Genomic DNA, 8,473 nt, shown 5'->3' on the forward strand with positions numbered 1-8,473 from the left:
AGGAAGAAAATCACAGAGAGGATTTGGAGAGGAAAGGAAGTACACGGCGCAGAAAAAATAGAGAAGAGGGAAAGTGAGATTTAGGGTTACCGATATGATATAAGTAGTTAGATAGGATGGGTCGGGTTACCGGGTCGGTTGTGGGCTACCAAGTGGGTCAGGTAATTGAGCTGCCAAGGTCGGCCTTTTAATAAGTCATTGGGCTACAAATTATAACAAGTAAGGATTACATCATTTGTAGATCGTATTAAATGTATCGACAAGTTTTTAACTAGCTGCAAATCAGATTAAATATGTTTCTTGTAGATCATACTAATCGCACGGACATGAGTTTTAATTGGTATAAATAGGATTGCGTATATATTTCGTTGATCAAAGCATTGAATATTTCTTGCTTTCATACTAATTGTACCGCCATGAATTTTAACTCAGTATATCAGTAGGATTACATAATTTTGTTGATCATACTAATTGTTCATATGCAAGAAGGTACATATATATTTTATTAGTAAAAACATCACATTATGCTCGTAAAATAAATGCACGGACATTGGTTTTAGACTGGATCAACATAATAACTTCTTTGGTACACCACAGTAATTGGACGTAGACGATTTTTCACTTGATGATCATAATAAATACACGGAACATGAATTTTTATTTGGTATAAGTACGTTCGCACAAGACTATATTATACTTTATTGATACAAACATCATTAATACATTCACATTTATAATTAAGTTAATTTGCAACTATTCTTCATCGTATTAATTGTACTGACATGAGCTTTAAATTGATATTAGTAGGATGAAATTTCAAAATAATTCTATAAACAATGTTTAATTTGGTAACTAGGACTAAATATTTTATTGATGGAAGCACCGTAAATGTACGTGACTTAGATAAATATTACAACAATTAATCACACATCTTATTCCTCGTTCATATTCAAGAATATATATATCATAAATGTTAACATACAATCCCAATTCGTGTTAGTCATCTTATACTAATATATTCATATTACAAATTTATACATCAACCTTAAATGCAATCGCGAATAATTTCATTTAATTTTCAACTTTCTTCAAGAACTCTGGATATATATCTGTACATATATATCCACCTACTCACCCATAGTATTTTTACTTATATTTTATTGATAACACTAATTATTTTAGTAATTTTAATTCTATTAATTTTATAATTTTTATAATTTTAGTCTTGTAAAAACTAATTTTCATAACTTTTGTATGACAAAAAATGACAGCCCCTCATAAATTACAAGACAAAAACTGTATTTTTATACCTATACAAATAAGTAGGATTTAACATTTTAATGATCACACTAACTGCTCGAACACTAGTTTAATTGGTATAAGTAGAGATAATAAATTTTGTTCATACATATGTAGAAGCATAATATTAAAGTATGTATTAATTTAGTTTGAGTACGGATTACATCCTTCGTTGATCATACTCATATGGAAGTGAGTATTAATTTAGTTTGAGTAGGGATTACTTCTTTTGTTGATCGTACTAAATGAATCGGCAAGTTTAACTAGACGCAAATAAGATTATATATATTTCTTGTTGACAATGCTAATCAACCAGACATGATTTTAAATTTGTATAAATTGGATTACATATGTATTCCGTTGATCAAAAGCATTGAATATTAATGCTTTCACACTAAATGTAATGCCATGAATTTTAACTCAGTATATCAATAGGACTACAAAATTTTGCTGATCATACGAATTGTTCATATGTACGAAGGTACATAATTGATAATACTAATTGTTCATATGCAGTAGGTTTCGGATCTATGTTTTCTTTGCAAATGAAACTAGCCACCATGTTCGTACTCGGCTTCAGCACCAATTTCTCCCATGCTTCATTGGCATCTCCACCACATCGAAGGAATACCTCTGTGGTGTTCAACCGGTAGATCTGCCACCCAAATTCCTCCCTCATCCTCAAAATCTTTTCAACTTGACGGCAAGCTAATTTGCAAGTATTCATCTTAATTTCATCAATAGCTGCCTTAAGAAGCTTAGCCCTAGTATCACCATCGACAAGACCCTGACTCCTGAAGAATTCATCCATCTTGGTGACCCCGATCGCACGCCTAATCCAATAATCATAGTCACGAATTTTTGGGTCAAAAAATGCCTTGCCCTCCTCCACCAACCCGCTATCCACCATCTGATCAACCCTTTTCGACACGTACGAGTGCAAGACCGGGATCGCCACGTCCAACCAGAGAAAGCAACATTCGTACTTTGAGGAAAACTCAGTGTTGTAATTGACAAGTGCCTGTATGAAGGAATTGGACCCTCCAGCAATGATTGGCAACCGATTCTTTCGTACGATGGCATCAGTAGCCAGTAATGCATGATGCACAAAATCATGCACAGTGAAATCCACCTCGGGATCAATGATTCCAAGCAAATGGTGTGGCACGCCGCGGCATTCCTCATTGCTCACCTTATTAGTTACTATGTCAAGCCCCTTGTAGACCTGAATTTTGTCCGAGTTGATGACCTCTGCCCCGAAACGGGTGGCGAAGTCTATCGCCAGGCGCGATTTGCCTGTGCCAGTGGCACCCAATACCACCACCACCTTATCCTTCTCTTGGTGCTTGTTCATCATGCCCCGAACTGAAAAGTTTGTCATGCTAGATTGTGCTGGCTTCCAAGCGGAGATCGACATTTTAATTGGTAATTACTTTTACTTTTTGTAACACCTGTCAATTTCATCAAACAAATAAAAAAAGAAAAAGGCCACGTGTTAGAATACTCTAAAACATAATTTGTACCAAATACAATCTACTATTTTAGAATATCTATCTATCATAGAGTGACAAGCCCTTCTCAACTCTTGGATTAATTTCTCTTCTTCAGAAGGATTTGTTTGAAGAAAACTTCAAACATTTGTGGGCTCTAGAGAGAATCATGAACAAGTTTCTTTGATGTGAAAGAAATTACTTGGACAATTGTTTGAAACGTGAAGAAATATAGGATGTGTAAGGGGGTATTTATACATACATACGTACACACAATGTGGAACAAATCAAGCCATTCATGGTAATAACTACACCCCTATCCCTATCCCCTTAGGTCATGTTCACTTTCCCCCACTTCGTATCCCCCCCTCCGGATTAATTTTGGATTGCTAGTTGGATTGGTTGAGGTGGGATAGATAGCCCAATGTTTACCTATAGGGATTAATTTCTCAATCTATCCTTTGTCGTCTATTTACCTTCATGTATTACTTCCACGATGTACTTGTTCTATTACGTTAATGCCCCCTTCTATTTGAACAATTTATATTACGCATATTCCCACCGCTCCTGCCCCTTGCCTCGTCATTTCCCTTCCCTCTCTTTCCCCAATTTCTGTTTTAAGCTGTTTTTTTGCCGACAGAGGGTCCTCCCACCAATCCGTTGTACTGGACGAATTCATCCATTATCTTCACGGTAAGCTTATCTTTATCCAAACATTCTCCGTAACGAAAAATCCCCTGATATATGTAACGGGTTGTAATTTTGCCCTGAACAATTATCTCCATTTTTAGGGTTTATGTAATTTCAGTTTTCCGCACTCCCATCCGACGATGTCGGTGAGTTTGTAATCCTCTCTGGACAAAATTTAAAGCAATTTCTGATTATCCCCGTCGTTTTTATGAGATGACTCCCCATCCCTCCACCGTTACTGTCTAGATCATCGTTCATGGATACCGCTCCTTTCCAAAACGATTTCTGTAGTACCAATGATGAAGGCAGAATGGGTAGTAAGCAACATTCTTCTGCTTCAACCGAATCTGTTTTTCGTGTTTGCCGTTGCGGTAGGGATGTTCACTTACGCACATCATGGACTACCCTTAATTCGGGACGGAGGTTACGCGGGTGCCCTGGCAATGCGGTTCGTTCTTTCAGTAAACTCCTGTTCACAGCTATAAAATATTTTTTTTGAAATGTGGTACATGCTATTCTGAGCATGTACGATTTACTCATTCGATGTTGCCTATTTCGTATATGTAAGACACGTTTACTCACCTCATACCTGTCTTTACAATTAGGGTCATTACTGCGGCACGTTTGAATGGGTCGACCCGTCCATGTGCCGCAGGTCAAAAGAGATTATTCCTAGGCTGTTCAATCGTATATCAGGCTACGAGACTCAGATAAAATGTTTGAATGATCGTCTACATGTAGAGAATAGGAGTCATACACGGTTACACAATTACTTGATCATCTTATTACTTCTTTTGCTTATTACTCTTGCATACTCGCTCAATATTTAAGCTTGCTTAATCACTCCGACTGTATATACTTTTTTTTCAATCTCAGCACTTCTTCCTTGTTTTACGTTATGCAATTTTGACTTGACCCAATGAGTGCTCTGACAAGTAAGTTTTCTCCAATTGTGTGCCATTTAAAACTTTGTAAACTACTTCCATTATAATGTATGCAATCATTCGATTATTTTCTTATGCTTGTTACGTCTCTCCTGCCTTACTAAAGTTGCTGGTGACAAGTTGAGCAATTTAATCTTACTGTGTCTTACCCTCTCACGTGCTTAATTTCCAATACAGCTTACTTGAATTCCATACATCCTTTTACAAATAATATATTATCCTCAGTTCCAACTACTGCATTCATTCTGAAGTCGCAATTCCATCACTTCACTTTCGAGTTCTGCATTAATTCATACAAACTACCTATCCCCCCAACTACTTCATTCATTATCACACAACTTCCAGCATTCAATGTCCACCTGCTGCAGATAATAAATTTGATATCATTGTCTGAAAATGGCTACATACTGCATTTCTTTATACATCCAACGCCTCTGCATTTATTGGGCACATGCTGCATAGAATAAACATTGTGCCATTCTTCCTAAATAGCAGCAGCCTGCACTTCACTCTACATCCCCTGCATATGCAATTAATGCTTAGACACGTCCATTCTTACACAACTGCCATATCTTTCCATTAATTACAATCACCTACCTTAATGTTATGCAACTGACATTTTAATTACTACAGACTATTCTCTCTTACTTCACACACAATTTTCGCCTGAGTTCTGTTTATTGTCCATAAAATGCAAAAATATTCCCCATGTTACCACTATAAATGCGACTGAATGTTCCTTTTGTGTTCTGCAACTTCCTTTCCTTTTTTTGTACATTCCCTCAACATACTATTTGTGGAAATACCCTATGATGTGGCCCGATGGGTTCTATTATCAGCATTATATGTTCTATTGTTCCAAATGGACCAAGGATATGGAGCGAACTTTTGTCAGTAAACTGCTGAAACATGCCAAAAACGGACGTTTCCATCCTGATAAGGAGAACACCTTAGCCATAACTGATGCGTTGGCAGTGGTTCGTAAACATCATGAGCTTAAGGTTGACATTCGTTGCGGAAAGTATGTCGTCAAGTTCCTACGTGAGAGACATGATGCTTTCGGGAGGCTCATTGCCCGCAGGGATGTCTGCAACACTACGCTACGTTTTGTCACCGCGCATGACTCTACTTGGAAGGAATTCTGCAAGGTACTTTTTTCTTTTATATTCTGTGGGAATGTTGTTATATGCATTTTATAATGGTAACACGTATGACAATGTGCATTAATGTTGGTTGTCTCGTACGGCTTTGTTTTTTTTGTGGGAATCTCGCATCGGAAAATGCTATGTTAATGCCTATGAAGACATGTGGGATGATCTATATATGCTCTTTGCCCAGCCGGTTGACTCTGACTCCGCTTCAGTTGACAATGGCAGTTCAGAATCGAAAGAAGCAGATTCGAAGGATCATTTTGATCCTATTGTCCCGATTCAACTATCCGATCCAGTGGCTGTTGTCCATAAAGATCCTTGCCCCTACGGCTCTATCTCGGATAGCCCTACTTCGGGCTCATCTCTTTGGAATTTTCGTGATGATTTCTATGGGTTCTTGGATGATGCAGACTCCATGCAGCCACTTCCTCATGTTCCAAGTGTCGGGCAGAAATGCGAAGATACCAACTGTGGCAGCCCCAGTGGTGTAAGGTCTGAAGGACAAGCCAGCTCCTCCGCTTCGAATCGTACACCCGTGAAGAAGGTTGATTGATGTTTGCAACATTTCAGTGCTGTATGTTGGAGGTTCGTCGGTGATGGAGAAGAGGGTCCGTTTCTGTGCTCTGTGTTGGCCATGATTGCATGGGATCATATATATAATATTATGTACATGTACTATTTGTCTGTGTATGTAAAAATATATATATATATGTATATTTTGCAGATTTTCCTCCGGAGCCATGTTGCCTGTTCACAACATTTCTCCTTCCGTCGTAACTTATCTAGCGGCTACCTTTAGTACGTCTATAAATGCTTTTCATATGTATATTTTGTATGTCTTTTAGTAGAACTGTTGTACGAGGCAGAGAATGTTTCCTCAGTGCTGTGGCACGTGGTCCATTTTTGTCTCATATGCATTTTCAACATGGTTTTATATGTTTTGTGGACCACCACCCTATGTTCCCTGTACCAAAACATCAGTCTAATTAATGAATTTGCAGATGGTTTAATGTTTTTATCTATATTATAATATTTGTACTTTCCGTATTGTATAATAATCTTCGGACAACATTGTTTTTTGTTGCGAGTAATTTGCAATGTCCACCCATGAGTCCCTGACATATGGGTTTCATATACGTCAGAAAATAAGTGGTTTTCTATTGGTTGATGTAGTAATTTCTGTAGGACGTTCAATCTACTTTGTAAGCACTTCCAACCGGAACGGCGTATACCAATTTCTCTGCAGTATGAACACTCTCCTCCTTATATCAAAACTGAACCGTGCGGAGATGGAAAAAGAAAAGCCTACAACCATCTACGCTTCAATACATGCGTGTCGCTTCAAATACCCCGTCCAGATACGACTGTTCTCCCCCTTACATAACCGGGTGTCTTGCATCTCCTCACAAATCCTATTCATCTTCGTCTTCTATTCTCTGTATTCTCCCACCACCGTAATCTTCTATAGCCCTCGAAATGCCTCGCCGCAAGTACCCCATGGGTCAATCGCGGTACTTTTACACACCTACCTAGACGAAGAGAGTCGACAACGCCTTCTATGTCTTTCTTCAAGTCAACGTGCTCATGGGCAGTCCACAGCCCAACCCCTTTCCGCCCGGTAACCATGCCTTCACATTCTCTGCCAAGGTTGTGAATGCGTATGCCGGTCGCGTGTGGTCTGAATCTTTCTTCAGATCCAGATTGAGCCTTCTGCGGTTGTGATACGAAACTTTCAGTAAGTTGCTTTAGGAACCCAACATACGATGGAACAGACGGTCGAACAGGATGTGCTGTACGAAGGAACATTTGCGGCGGATCATACGAGTAAGAGTTTTCCCATATGCTCCTCCAAATTTGTGTCTGTTACTGAGTTGTACACTCCGGCTTCAAAAACTTTAACCTTTCGCAGGAAACCCCATTTGCTAAGGCCTACTACTACTTCGGCGAGCCGCAGTGGGATGAGCTGCAAGATATTTTTAGTGGACCCGAAGTTGCGCCTATGACTTGACACATGGATGACGTTGATTCATTTAGTTTGGATAGCTCCGCCCGATCAGAGGTGGAATAGTTGGGGATCAAAGCTGGTTATGAGCCAGATAATGAACTATTTATTTTTGTCTACTCTTTGTCGTGTTTGGCCTACAATGATGCTATCTTTGTATTCCGGTGTGTAGGCCGGTGTTAAACATTATTTTTGGGTATATTGACGCATATTTTAATTGTTTTCGGTACTCTGTTTTTGCCGCTTAATATTCTTTCGTTGTAGTGGTGTCGACGGTCATTGTGTGCTTCCCTGAACTTTGTATGCATTAAGCCAAACCCCTCTATTATGTTTTAGTGTGCAGATTGCATTTAAGTTCTTTCTACCCTTTAACTCGAAAAAGGTGACTGATTTTCTGGTTTTGTATTTGTTTATGATGAATTTGTACAATCCACCAGCCATCCACCTTTGGTTTTGTTTGATTTGTGGTGATGCTATATGTTGGAAATAATACTGCAAAATCTGGATTCCATCAAGCTAAATAAGGTGTAGGGCTCTGCTGCTGCTGTTTGTGTTGCGTTTTTTCCTTTCTTTTCTGATTATGTCTTTGTTAGTTTAGTAGCTGATCACGTGTATTAGTGGTTTGCTCCATTAGTCAGAGTCTGTTACATTTTCTGTTCATCCTCTTCTTCGTTTTGTATTGAAAGGGAGTTGTACGTTGCATCTACAAATATGATAGAGATTTCTTTCACTACGAGAATGCCATTAAAGTTCAGTAAATTGCTTCTTTCTTCAGCTCAATACCTCAACACTATATCTGGATATTGGTGGGACGATGATGAACGTTCACTGCATGACTGTAGCCCTACCTTTGCTTGCGGTCTTACCAAGAACAAAGCAGCTGCAGTTTGAAGATGT

At 38.6% G+C, this 8,473-nt stretch overlaps 1 long non-coding RNA gene and 1 pseudogene across 1 annotated transcript; one reads left to right on the top strand and one right to left on the bottom strand.

The window, feature by feature from the left end:
• Positions 1–1,753: 1,753 nt before the first annotated feature.
• On the bottom strand, positions 1,754–2,716 carry LOC148789399 (adenylate isopentenyltransferase 5, chloroplastic pseudogene; annotated as a pseudogene).
• A 1,020-nt stretch (positions 2,717–3,736) lies between these two features.
• On the top strand, positions 3,737–6,374 carry LOC148789400 (uncharacterized). Its single transcript, XR_016067480.1, has 3 exons — positions 3,737–3,927; positions 4,356–5,571; positions 5,727–6,374. It is a non-coding gene; the product is annotated as an uncharacterized LOC148789400 (long non-coding RNA).
• The last annotated feature ends 2,099 nt before the right edge of the window (positions 6,375–8,473 follow it).

The sequence above is a fragment of the Sesamum indicum genome, linkage group LG1 (assembly GCF_026168435.1).
Source record: "Sesamum indicum cultivar Baizhima isolate 11 linkage group LG1, ASM2616843v1, whole genome shotgun sequence".
NCBI lineage: Eukaryota > Viridiplantae > Streptophyta > Magnoliopsida > Lamiales > Pedaliaceae > Sesamum > Sesamum indicum.